Consider the following 14,316-nt stretch of genomic DNA (forward strand, 5'->3'; position numbering starts at 1 on the left):
TTCGAAACAAACAACAGACGCCAATTAGAGGAGCATTTCGCAACAACCTGAACACACCGCAGTATATGCCCAGAGACAGGAGGAACAAGGGAGACAGATATACGCATGCCTCTCACCTCTTCCGGGTTTGGGATGGTGGGCGGAGTCAGGTGGACGCGATGGCGTCACAATCAGCGTCTCGTTTTTGCGTGTGGGGGCGGGGAGGCCCATTGTGCTGTGGCAACAATCGGTGCTGTGACAACCAATGGCGGAGGTCAGGAGGCGGTGGCTGCTCAGCGCCTGAAGCCACTCAGTGTGGAGTCGCAGCGGGGTCCGAGGCCGAGTCGCTCGCCGTTACCACAGCGACAGCGAAAGGGCGGACAGTCGGCCCGCATGCGGGGGACTTGGGTGAATCAGTGGAGTCGTCGGCGCGGTTAGCCGCTACTCGTTTACAGTAACATTCTGTGTGGCAGCGGTTCGAGGTAGGAGCGTGCCGGCGCTGCTGCTGAGAAGGGGCCGCTTTGTGATGAGACTTGGGCTGGCGTTTTCACACACCCTGGGGACTGGCTGGCTGGCTGCCTGGGAGGCTGTTCTCATGTAGGCCCTCTGCCTGGGACCCACACTCCCCACTCCACCACCCAGACCGGCTTTGACCTCAGTGTGAGTGACAGGCTTGGGTTGATCGGATTATCATCCTCAGGTGACAGGCCGGGTTGTGTCGCTTAAAAAAAAAACAAACAAACAAGCATTTTAAAAATGTATTTGAGTTATTCGAGCTGATGATGCTTCATAATAAAACTCCCTTTGGAAGGTATTGGGGTATGATTGCAACTCTGTCAGAAATCAGATTGGGAGCACTGCAGAGCTCTTTTGGAAATGTCACTTATTACGTTTTATCCATTGCAGGGCAGTTCATAAAACATATAATTTTTCTATTTAAGGAGCAGCTGTGCGTGGATTAATGTATGGGACTTATACGTCAAGTTTACCCGATACTTTTTTTTTGAGTAACAGTGCAGATTAAAAATCAATTTTCAGATGACAAATGTAATAACTCGTTTTGATTTTTACATTTTTGCTGGAGGCTGAACATCTGGCATGAGCACTTTTACCCGATTATCCAAAGGACATGGGCTACTTTTAGATCTTTGCATGGTTATTGAAGAAGATGGATAATGCTACCTTTGATTTTAATACTGTAACCTGTTAGCATGTGAGATGACGTGACACGCCCTGGTCCTGTAATTTATCATGTTTGCAATTGGTCCCTCTCACTGTTAGATCTGCCTGTGCACTGCTTTGATCAATAGTCAGTATTTTGCTGAAAAACAATGCCTTTCCCTCACAATTTATGTAAATCTTTCTCTTAAAAGCTTTTTTTTCCAGAAACAAAATAATGTTTTGAACATCTGTCTGGCTGCTGTTTAATAGTAGTAATTTTGCTGACAATCCACTTCTAATTACACTATAACAACACATCTACTGCAATGCTAAAGGTTCAAAAAAAATTATCAGTGAAGTCTTTGATAAGAATGACCATAATGAGCATGATGTGTTTAATTTTTACAAGTATATATCATTCATGATGTTCACATGACAGAGCACGTTCGTATGTTTCTGCACATTCATTGTATTTCCTGTCATGAATATTTCAGGAAGGGATCTGAATTGACTATCCTTGATTTTCTTAGTATTTGATTGCGGCCAAATGTGCTATTTATCAAACATTTTGGTTGTAGTGCCTTTGGAATGATCACAGGGTAATTTTAAAATATATGTGCAGTGTATAATTTTGAAATTTATAAGTGACAAATTGTGTTTTCGTGGAACACTATTGCCCTGAAAATTGAAGGATGCTGTTAAGTGTAGTAAAAAAATGCAAATTGGTTTAATGTAAAATTCTGGCATCAAAGTTGCCAACTTCGTTTCATATGTTTTCTAGAAACTTTTTATCTTTGTTCTAGAGCATAGAGATGAAATTTATTACTGGGGTCTCCATTCAGTGTGTAGAGGGATACAAGGAGTTTTAGACAACAGGTGCAGGAGTAGGCCATTCTGCCCTTCGAGACTGCACCACCATTCAATATGATCATGATCATAAAATCATATTGATTCTGCTGAAGTAACTTCAATAAAACAGAACAATTTGCTATTCATCTTAATGCTGTTTTCTTTTTAGCACATTATGGCCACCATTTTTGCCGCCTTAATCCATTTGTTCGTTTCAAATTAATTCAACATTAATTGAAGCACTTTGTACACAGATGCAATATAAGAGTAAGACTTTCTGTGTGCTGTGATTGTAGTCTGTTTCTTCTTATTGAAGATACTGTCTGTGACTATTTTCCAGGAAATCTTCAGCTTGGTATGATTCAATTACTAATAAAAAAAACTCATCCCAGTTTCTCAGATAATATATGGTATTACATTTATAACTGAGTGTAATCTTATTTAGTGAATAATAAAACCATTTGGTGTCGGTGAACTGAAAGTTCTTGTCAAGAATCATGTTTTGTTGTAATTTTAGTGTAGCAGATTTTGTCTCCTGTCTGCAGTGATAGTGTTCCTACCTCTGAACGAGAAGGCCTGGATTCAAGTCTGTTACTGAGGTGTATTGTAACATAGCTGAGCAGGTGGATTTAAAAATATCTACTGTAGCAGATTAAAATTATTTTCCAAAATGGTATATCAGTGCTTCTGATTTTCTATGCAAGTTGTTCTTTCAGAAAGGTATACTGTCATAACATTGTGTTTCTAATACTAGAGGTTTGTGTAATTTTCATTTAACTATTAAAACAACAGTTTTTGGTTAGAAAGCAATTTTTGAAAATTTCATGTGAGTTTTGAGAGGATTTGTAGCTCAGGTTGAGGTTTTTAGATTATATTAGATTAGATTAGATTAGATTACTTACAGTTTGATCCAACAAGTCCACACCGACCCTCCAAAGAGCAACCCACCCAGAGCCATTCCCCTACATCTACCACTACGGGCAATTTAGCATGGCCAATTCACCTAACCTGCACATTTTTGGACTGTGGGAGGAAACCGGAGCACCCGGAGGAAACCCACGCAGACACGGTGCTGGATGTAGGTTTGCTTGCTGAGCTGGAAGGTTCATTTTCAGACATTTCATCACCATACTAGGTAACACCATCAGTGAGCCTCCAGTGAAGCACTGGTTTATGACCTGCTTTCTGTTGATGTGTTTAGGTTTCCTTGGGTTGGTGGTGTCATTTCCTATTCTTTTTCACAGAAGCTGGTAGATGGGGCCCTAGTTGATGTTTTTGTTGATAGAGGTCCGGTTGAAATGCCATGCTTCTGGGAATTCTTGTGCGTGTCTCTGTTTGGCTTGTCCCAGGATGGATGTGTTGTCCCAGTCAAAGTCGTGTCCTTCCTCATCTGTATGTAAGGAAGATCATGTAAATAAGATCCCATTGTACTTGTAAGTTAGAACATTAATTACACAAGCTTTTAACATTGTAACTTTCTAGTAAATCATTTGCAGTTTTTCTTTGCTGCTATACAGTATTGGTAATTTTACCTGCGCATAATGTTTGCTATGTCTTCAGTGTGAATGCAAATTTATTATTTGTTTATATTTTGTCTTATCCTGAATAACTCTAAATTAACATCAGTGATAAACACTTTCCCACTTTTCATGAATTTTATTAAAGAACCAGTTAGCTTGAGATATTGTTGGCAACAAAGCAAGTGAATTGTTGGTCATGGAACATGAAAGTATGAGGAGTTCAGACTGTATCCACAAGGAGGAAGTCGTATTTTGGACTACAGGGCTGTCAGTGCAAATAATCCTTAATTCAGTTGATTCATTTGCAAAGAAAGATTTCACAACTTATTTCTCATTCATAAAATGAAATATAGAATAAGTTTGGGTGCAGTCTCAGGAAATTCTTAAAATGCAGTTGATCTACTCTTCTAAATAGAGGCAAAAATATGGATTCAGTTAGATACCATGTTTAGAATGTGGTGAGCTGAGGAATTTTCTAGATGAATGAGCAATAATTGCCTGCCTTGCCTGTACTTGCTTGCCCTTATCTATTCTGGATGCACTATTTCTTTCATGGAACGCTTCTGTACGAGATTATCAATGATCAAAGTTCCTGTATGTATTAGATTAGAAAATAGCAACCCTTAAAAACAGTTGTGATAAAGACATGTTGTTTAATGAAACAGAATTTTCTTTTTAGCAATTTAGTTTGGAAAATTGCTGATACTCTATTATGTCATCTTTGGTAGTTTGTCATATTTAATAATAAAGTGGGCATTTAATTAGAATCAAATGTACTAGCTTTGAAATGCATATGAGAATAGTCAGTTGTTAGATGTAGTTAGTAGGTGAAAACAGTTTCGCCTGCTCCTCCTTCCCCTTCAGTGACTAGGCAACCTTTTGCCCCTTTGGTTTCTGCAGGGAGATAAATTGGTGAGATCTAAAGATTATATTAATTTTTAAGATTTTTAGACATCAGTAATTTGTACCAACAGTTTAATCTTCGGCCTGTGTGATACTGAGATTTAATGAGATAATTAATACATCTCCCAGCACTAATAAATGGAACTCTTCAATGTTCTCTCAACACAATAAATTTGGCTACAATTAATTGATTAAGTTTTTAAAAATGCATGACAATGGCTAACAATAAGGAGGACAGATATAGTCTTTTATTTTACACTTGGGTTATTGTATTCTTTTAAAGATTTACCTTGAATGTAACATTTCATTTGAATTCCAAATAAGTACAGCAAATTCACTAGGTTCACAATTCAGTTTAACTACTTCTTAATTTCATAAAAATAACCTTTTTATTTTCCCACCAACTCTTAAAGCATCTTATTTCTTTGATTTAAATGGGAGAACTCTTTAGTACACAAGGTTTAAGAGCATAAAGCTATTAGTTATTTGTGATGTCAATGTGGATTTAATGTTATTCAATCTTTGTTCAGCAGGCAATGATACATGGTATATTTGTTAGAATGTAGGATCTCTGATAATTTGTTGGAATGATTGGTGGCCATTTGCCCACCAATATGTGCAAGCTGCATGCAAGAGCAAATCAGCTACTCCTGCTCCCTTGTCCATTACATGAAGTGCTGACATTTCTTTCTCATCAAAAGCTTATCTAGTTTATTTTGACAAGCTTGATTTAAATCTCCCTCACCACACTCTGTTGATGCATTCCAGATCCTACCATTTGCTGTACTTACAAAGGTTTCCTGAAGTCACCTTTGTTCTTTAGCAATTATATTAGATCAATTGCAGAAACAGAAATTGTTGAAAAAGCTCAGCAGCCCTGGCAGCATCTATGAAGAGAAATCGGGTTTAACGTTTTGGGTTGAGTCGAGTGACCCTTCCTCAGAACTGGGTCACTGGACTGAAATTCTGATTTCTCTGCACAGATGCTGCCAAACCCCCTGAGCTTTTCCAGCAATATTTATTGTTGTTTTTGATTTACAGCATCTGCAGTTCTTTAGGTTTTTATTTTTATATTAAGTCAGTTTTGGTTCTTTTTAATCACTCATGGGATGTGAATGTTGCTGGCTAGGTCAGCATTTATTGGCCCTCCCTACTTGCACTTGAGAAAGTGGTGATGAGCTGCCTCTTGAACAATTGCAATCCAATTGCTGTAGGTAGACTCACGATACCATTGGACAATCAAAACTGGAAAGTCTGTAATAGTCACCATTCTGATATGGAAATATAAAAGAGAAATTTACATGTTGGGGTATTCCCATATATCTGCTGCCCTTGTCCTTTGAGATGACAGTAGTTGTGGGTTTGGAAGGTGTTGCCTTGGTGAATTGCTTCAGTGCATCTTGTAGATAATATATACTTTTACCTCTGTGTTGAAAGTAGATGTGATTCCAATCAAGTGACTTGCTTTGTGTCAAGCCTTTTGAGCGTTGTTGGAGCTGCTGTCAAACAGGCATGTGGGGAATGTACTCATGATTTGGACTTTTTTGTGACTGGTGAACAGGCTTTGGGAGTCAGAAGGTGAGTTACTTGCTGCAGGATTCCTAGCCTCTGGCATGCTTTTGAAGCCATTGAATTTACATGGCTAGTCCAGTTCAGTTTCTGAACAATAGATACTGGATATTGATTAGTGGGCGATTCAGTATTTATAATGCCATGAATATCATAGAGTGATGACTAGATTATGTCTTGATAAAGATGGTCATTGTCTGGCAGTTATGTGGAATGGATGTTACTTGTCACTTGTAAGCCCAAGCCTGGATATTATCCAATTATTGTTTCATTTGGTTATGGGCTGCCTCAGTATCTGAATATCGTAAATGATGCTGAACATTGTGTAATCATTTGTGACCATCACCACTTCTGACTTTATGATGGAGGGAAGATCATTGAGAAAGTACCTGAAGATGGTTGGGCCTGGCTATTACTGAGATAAAAACAAGGACTGCAGATGCTGGAAACCAGAGTCTAGATTAGAGTGTGTATTCCTGATGAAGGGCTTTTGCCCGAAACGTCGATTTTACCGCTCCTCGAATGCTGCCTGAACTGCTGTGCTTTTCCAGCACCACTCTAACCCTGGCTATTACTCAGATGTACTCCTGCAAAGATGTCAGGGAGCTGAGAACCTTTATGACATTTTCATCATTAGGGTCAGTTTCTCTCTTCATCCTGTGCAGATCCCTCATGATCTTGGGCATCTTTATTAAATATATTGTCAACTATTTCTAAGGAGATCAGCTTCAGCTTCTCCATTTTGTTCTGTGCCTTCTCAAAAGCCTTTATCTTTTCTAAAATGTGATGTCTCACAACTTATGTTTCTTTCATTGATATTATCTTAGAATTTCAACCCAGTCACCTCTTATTCTCATATATTGGGTGCCATGTACATTTTTCTGGGGGTCATTTCTCATGATTTCATAGTTAATTTTACCAATGCAATAGATTATGCTGCTTATTGTTTCCAGATGTTTATCCCATAAAGGGATGTGCATGACATTGCTGATGTCTTCACAATTCCAAAGAGTCGAAAATAACATTTTCAATACTTGAAAGTTGGATTTTAAAATAAAAGCATATTTTGGCCAGTTCTGTGAAGTCATTTTAAGACATCAAAATATCTTTCTGGATTAGTGACCTAATTGATGAGAGATCATATTATTGCAGTTACCCTCTGTTGTGTTAATGCTAGGTGTTTACATGGTTGAGTTTATGGCAGGTGGAATAAACAGATCAAAGTCATTAGTTTTGATCTGACTTCAGAGCAGAAGAATAAAGTTCTTCAGTTTAGAAGAAGCAAGACTACAGAATTTCTGTCTCAGGTATGTTGCAGGTTAATTATCATCAGTAAATTAATCCATTTTCAAGAAGTCAACCATGACTCATTTCGTAGCACTCTTGTCCCTGAGTCAAAAGGTTGTGAGTTAAGGTCCTCCTATTCCAGTTATTGAGTATAAAATCTAGGCTGGCACTCTGATACAGTGCTGGGGAGGAGTGATGCATCAAAGATGTCTTCTCTTTTTTGGATGAGATATTAAACTGAGGCCTTGAGTGCCACATCAGTGGATGTAAAAAAAAATCCAGTTCCGTTTCTTTGAAGTACAACAGGAGAGTTTCTCATGGAGTCTGAAACACTGTTCCTCTGCTCATGTCACGAAAATAGATTATCTGATCATTGTCAATTTGCAGTATGTGGCAGTTTGTTCTGTACAAATTGGCAAATATATTCCTTGCATTACTACATTGACTTAATTTATAAAGTACCTTCATTGGTTGTAAATTACTTGGGAATGTCTAGTGGCCATGAAAGCACTGAATAAATGAAAAGGCTTTTAATTTGAAACTCTTCACCAGAATTGTCCTAACCTTTCTCATGTCAGATCTCTTGCATGCATTCATCTGCCATTTTTTCATATTTTTGGCACTCATAGGTTTTTATTTTTATCAGTGTAAGAATTTTAGTTACTATGTACTGTTGACTGAAGTCTCAAAAAATGTGGTCATTAAGTTAATCGTAGAATTCCCTATTTAACGGCACTGTGAATGTAGGGCCTGGCAGAAGAGGTTGGAAATGGTCGTAATCACTGGGGTCTGTGCCACTGGGATGTCCACGCTCATTTAACGAGTAACTTGTAATCAGGATTGTTGGTCCAAAGCAGCCAATCTGGCCAAGTGGCCAGTGCTCTTGTTTTGAATAACAACTGGAAATAGGGAACTGGAAACAGCAAAAGCACTCAGGCACATGATTTCTCCTTTGGACCCTGAGTGGATGTACATATATTGCATGAACTGCAATTATTGAATAACTTGCTCAATATCATCTTTGTGAGTCTGAGGAAGAATCATATCAAACTTGGAATGTTCACTGCATTTCCTTCCACAGGAATTTCTCCAGAATCCTGTTTGCTACATCTTTTTGAGGGCAGCTAGAGATTGGTAAGAAATGCTGACCTCATCAGCGATACTCCTGTTAAACAACAAATAAGTAAAACTCTGAGTCAGTGTGTTGCTTATTGCAAAAATATTAGTATTTTGCATGGATGCAATATTTATTTTCACTAAATGCCCTGAAGCCACCAGTATGGTGTATCACAGAAATAGTATTGAATGTATGATTTCCTTCATCCCAAAATTCGTGATCTGAGTTGAATTGCTTTGTTTAAATAGGGAGAGTAAAGAAGAATGGATTATTTTCTCGACTGCTTTTTGTATATTTGGCTCCTGGAAAACACAATATTGAGTGAGATTTGGGGATGAGGAATAATCCCTTCTCCTGACTGCAGAGAAACAGCGGGCGGCACAGTGGTGGCTCAGTGGTTAGCACTGCTGCCTCGCAGCGCCAGGGATCCAGGTTCAATTCCAGCCTCGGGCGACTGTCTGCGTGGAGTTTGTGCATTCTCCCCATGTTTCCGTGGGTTTCCTCCGGGTGCTCCGGTTTCCTCCCAAACTCCAAAGATGTGCGGGTCAGGTGAATTGGCCATGCTAAATTGCCCATAGTGATAGGTGCATGAGTAGGGGAATGGGTCTGGGTGGGTTACTATTCAGTGGGTTGGTGTGGACTTGTTGGGCCAAAGGCCCTGTTTCCACACTGTAGGGAATCTAAATAATTTAAAAAAGGGCTTGAAAGTTACTCCAACCAAAACCAAACCTTGAAAGCTTTCACATATGTACTGCCAATACCCAACTATGCCTCACTTCTACCTAGGGGCGTAGTCAAGTTGGGGTTGATCAAGTTGAGGTGGGGCAGGCTGAGTTGGGTGGTTAGGAGAGATAATTTGAGAATCCGTTGTGCAGTCATCCAGGTATTAAAATATCTTGCACACAATTTTTCTTGATGATTTATCTGTTGCTCAGAGTCTGAGATATTCTGTGACTGCTACATTCATTTGCACAGAGCTGGAAGATTACAGCATTGTCTGTCAAAGATTAAGTTTCCTGGTATTTCACAGATGTTCATTTGTCAGGACATTGCAGCATATTGATTTGCCTCTTTTTGTCTTGCATCTGCTCTCCGATGTGTTTATCCCATTGAATATAAAAGTGAATCTGTATAAAACTTTCATAAAACCACAGTTGTGAAAATGTGTCCAGTTTTGCATTGCACACTATCAGAAAGTTAGAGCTAGTATAGGTTTACTAGGCTGTTATAAGGAAATACAAATATGACAGGTGGGAAACATGCGGTGTTTGCATTCCAGCAGAGGACATAATGGGGTGATATATGTTTAAAATTGTCAGACTGGAATAGAATAATAGCAGTAGACTTTTCCCGCTAATTTGAAAGATCTAAAACAAAAATGCATGCTATAAATACTTCTGTAAAAATTGTCACGTGTAAAAGATAATGCCACCTCAACTTGATCAACCCCAACTTGACTACGCCCCTAGGTAGAAGTGAGGCATAGTTGGGTATTGGCAGTACATATGTGAAAGTTTTCAAGGTTTGGTTTTGGTTGGAGTAACTTTCAAGCCCTTTTTTAAATTATTTAGATTCCCTACTGCATATACTGCATATCTAAGAGTTTTCCAAAGGTCATTACAAGAGTTTATTGACTTTGAGGCATACATAGAAATATTTAGATTTTCCTTTGACCAATTCTCGTGATAATAATCCTGCCAGTCGTTGGATCACATAGTACACTTTAATCTTATCATTCTTTGTTATGCAACTATAATGCTGTGAGGAAAAGATAGGATTTTGACCCAGCAACAGTGAAGGAACAGCAATGTCGTTCTATGTTGGGATAATGTATGGTTTAAAGTAAACTTGGAGGAATGGTGTTCCCATGAATCTGCTGCTTCTGTGTGGTAGAGGTCTTGAGTTTGTTGTTGAAGGAGCCTGAGTGAGTTGAGAATACACGCTGCTGTCAAACCAAGGTATTACCTGGGTCTCTGGGTTAATAGTCTAACAATAATCGTACTCGGCCATCGCCTAACCACAGTCTAAGACCCATTTATGATTCCAATAGCCTCCTGATAACATGTTTTGTGTAGGTTTGTTTTAGGGTGAAAAACAATTTTTATTTTTCATTTTAGTTTAGTTTTGTCAATTTTCTTCATAGCTTTTTATATTTAGGTATGCTGAAGCAGGAGCAAGTTGATCGGTCTTTGAGTGTGTTCTGCCATTCTAGATCATGTCTGATCGTCTACTTCAAAGCCATTTTTCTGTGCTCTCTATATCCCTTGATGTCATGAGTATTCAGACATCCTTTGATCTCTATCTTGAACTTACTCACTGACTGAGCTTCCATAGCTCTCTGAGGAAATGAGCTCCAAAGATTCACTATCATTTAACTGAAGAAATACCTCATTTCCATCCTAAATTGCTTACCTGTTATTCTAAGACTGTCTTTCCTAGAAAGCCAGGAAAAATATTCTTTGTGTGCCGCTCTGTCCAGCTTTTTAAAAAGTTTGTATGCTTCACTAAGAATGCTCTGATTTTTTTTTAAATGCCAGAGAATGTCAACTTCTTCTCCGTTCTCTGGACAGTTTTCCATCCCAGGGAATGAACTGTATAATTAAAGCAAGATATCTTTATTGCAATGCTCAAACATATGTGATGAACGCAAGCAAACTATTTTGAGTTCTGAATTGCCTGTATCTGCATGTGAGGTTATGAACAAAGGCACCAAATCCCTTTGGGCATAAAGAGAGGGAGGTTGGAAAGTGTATAAGAAATACCGTGCACCGTCATTCATCCTGCCAAAGTGGATAACCTCCCATTTATCCATATTATATTCCATTTGCTGTTCACATGCCCACTCATCCAGCCTGTCCAAACTCCCAGGAAGCCTCTTTAAATCATCCGCAAAAAAACTCGTGTTCCCAGGTTAGTTTTGTGTAGGAGCAGTAGTGGGCTTGACCGCTGCATGGTCTACTATTCCAAAATTATTTGCTTTGCATCGTCTGCAATCTTGGAAATATTACATTTAATAACCAAATTCTTGTTATTGATATAGATTGTGAACAGTTGGTACCCCAAGCACTGATCCTTGTGGTACACTGATAGTCACAACTTGCCAACCTGAAAATTATCCACTTATTCCTATATTTGTTTTTGTTCTTTCATGGCAAGCTCGACCAGCATGTATTGCCTGTCCTTAGTTCCAAGCCAGAATGGTGTACGGCTAGCTGGGAAATTGCAGGTCATGGTATTCCTATGCCTTTGCTGCCTAAGTGGTAAAAATTGTGGCTTAGAAGATTCTGTCATAGGAGTCTGCATGAATTGATGTGTTACATCTTGTGGTTGGTACACATTGCTGCCACTGTATGTTGGTGACTGAGGTTTGAACATTGTATGTTTTTGACCTGAATGATGTCTAGCTTCTTAACTGTCATTGGAGCTGCAAACATTGACGCAAGACATCCTTCTTGTGACTCTATTGATGGTGAACACCCTTTGGGGAGATCGAAGATGAGTGTTTATCTGTGACCTGCTTTTGTCACAATATGCATAGGGCTGGCTTAATTCAGTTTTTGGTCAATGATCTTAATGGCACCTGATTCAAGCATAATAGAGTACTAGAGTTATACAGCTCAGGAACAGATCCTTTGGTCCAACACGTCTGCACCAACTGGATGTCCGAAACCGATCTAGTCCCATTTGCTGGCATTTGTCCTACTCTCTCAACCCTCTGTTTTCATTCATCTATTCAGATGACTTCTTAATGTTGTTTTTATACCAGCCTTCACCTCTTCCTCTGGCATTTCATTCCATACATGTGCCACCCTTTGCGTGAAAAAGTTGCCCCTCGGGTCCCTTTAAATCTTTCCCTTCCCACTCTAGTTTTAGACTCCATACTCCATTACTACCATTTGTAGTTTACCACCCCTCCTGGGTTTGTATCATTGGCAAGTTTTCAAACTATTGTACTATATATTCCAATATCCAAGTCATTTAAGCAGTGTTCCTAGGTGAGCACCACTTTTACCGTATTAAGAAGCAACCATTCACTGTGATTCATGGTTTTAATATCCTTAATCCAATCTTGTTATTCAAGTTGATGCTAATCTTTGCTTTCCCTGATGGTTTTATGTAGAACTTTGTCAAACATTTTCTTAAAATCTATGCAGTCAATATTCATTGCATTACTTTCTTGAACTTCTGTTCCCTCATTTTAAAAATTCAATTTAATTAATCAAAAACGATTTGCCTTTTTCAAATTTGTTTGCTGTCCTTAAGGAATCAAACTCCATACTCAAAGTGCTTGTTGATTTTGTTTCTTTGCATTATTATTTTTAAAACTTTGCATTCTACTGATCAGCCTCTAGTTTATTAGAAATATCATTACACCCTTTTTTGGAATAAAGGTGGAACGTTTGCCATTATTGAAATCTCTGGTACCACTCTACATGTACTTTGTATTCATGGTATTATGACATGGGTAAACCCTCTGCTTAATTTAAACCAGCACACAGAAAAGATTTATCCTGAGCAGCAATCTCTGAAAATTAGAGAGACCAAGAACTATTTAAGTAAAAACAAATTAACAACTTTATTCTGTTACACTTTAAGAAATAATTAACTACCAACTATTGACAATTCCTTCTAAACAATATTTTACTTTCCTCTTCTAATAATACTAGTCCGATGAAACCCCGAGAAGATTCACCAAAAAATTCAATTTTCAAAACCAGCCAACTGTCAAATCTTCTGTAGATTTGCTCTCCAGGTTGGAGTTGTTTTATTTTCTCTCTGTGCAAACTCCTTCTCTAGACTAGCAGCCTACATCTGTTGGTCTTTTGACAGTTCTCTCCCAACTGTTCAATTTTTCTTGGTCTTATATCGCCAGAGCTTTGGATTTTGTCATTGGCTTTTAATATTGTCAATATACTACATTTGATTGGAGTTTGGTTTTCTTTGGGGTATCATTTATGTTGATTTGGCCTAATTAAATTTGTTTTTATCTGGTGACCAACTATCCTAGCTGCTGGACCACTTTACCTTAGTCAGAACATTGGTGCGGTCAGGTAGTTCTGCTAGCTTTTAACTCTCTTTAAAGGTACAGGACATCCACATCTTCATAACAGTGGGAGGTGGATGTCCCTGTCCAGGCCAGAATTTATTGCCCTGAAAGCAATGGTGAGATATTTTCTAGAACTGCTAGCGTCTGTACAGTGTTAGTGCACCCTCAATGCCTTAAAGGAGGAAAGTCCAGGATTTTGACCCAGGAAAGAAATAGATTTCTACATCCTGAACTTTGTTCTTCTAGATGGTAGAGATCATGGGTTTGGAAAGTGATCTCGGTAGCCTTGATAAGTTGTTGCAGTGCATCTTATTGGTGGTGTACATTGCTGCCATTGAGTGTTGATAGTGGAGAGAGAGGGAATATTGAACATGTTAGATGGGGTGTCATTCAAGCAGACTGCTTTCTCCTGGACGGTGTCCACCTTTTTTATGTAGTGTTGGAGCAACACACATGCAGGAAATATTCCATCACACTCCTGACTTGTGCATTATAGCTGGTGGAGAAAGTGAGGTCTGCAGATGCTGGAGATCAGAGCTGAAAATGTGTTGTTGGAAAAGCACAGCAGGCCAGGCAGCATCCAGGGAACAGGAGAATTGATGTTTCGGGCATAAGCCCTTCTTCAGGAATCACAAAGATTCCTGAAGAAGGGCTTATGCCTAAAACGTCGATTCTCCCATTATAGCTGGTGGGCAGGCTTTGAGGAGGCAGGTGGTGAATTATTTGCTGCAGAATTTCCAGCCTGTGACCTGCTCTTATAGCCAAAGTATTTATGTAGATAGACCAGTTCAGTTTCTGGGTCAAGGGTAATCCTCAGAATGCTGATTATAGTGGAGTGTTGAGTGATGATAATGCCATTGAATGTGAACGGCGTGATTGTTAGA

The 14,316-nt window shown here is 38.9% G+C and overlaps 1 protein-coding gene across 3 annotated transcripts in view; it reads left to right on the forward strand.

The window, feature by feature from the left end:
- The first annotated feature begins 218 nt into the window (after positions 1-218).
- The window catches only part of LOC122548398 (putative E3 ubiquitin-protein ligase HERC1), a 377,691-nt gene continuing 363,593 nt past the window's right edge, over positions 219-14,316 (forward strand). For 2 of the 3 annotated variants that reach the window (XM_043686981.2, XM_043687001.2), the window contains exon 1: positions 219-461. The gene's annotated coding sequence lies outside the window, so the exon portion shown is untranslated. The remainder of the gene's footprint in view (positions 462-14,316) is intronic. The other variant, XM_043686991.2, reaches the window with a different exon arrangement.

The sequence above is a fragment of the Chiloscyllium plagiosum genome, unplaced genomic scaffold, assembly GCF_037043375.1.
Source record: "Chiloscyllium plagiosum isolate Xiang-an unplaced genomic scaffold, Cpla_swu_hap1 HiC_scaffold_1, whole genome shotgun sequence".
Classification (NCBI taxonomy): Eukaryota; Metazoa; Chordata; class Chondrichthyes; order Orectolobiformes; family Hemiscylliidae; genus Chiloscyllium; species Chiloscyllium plagiosum.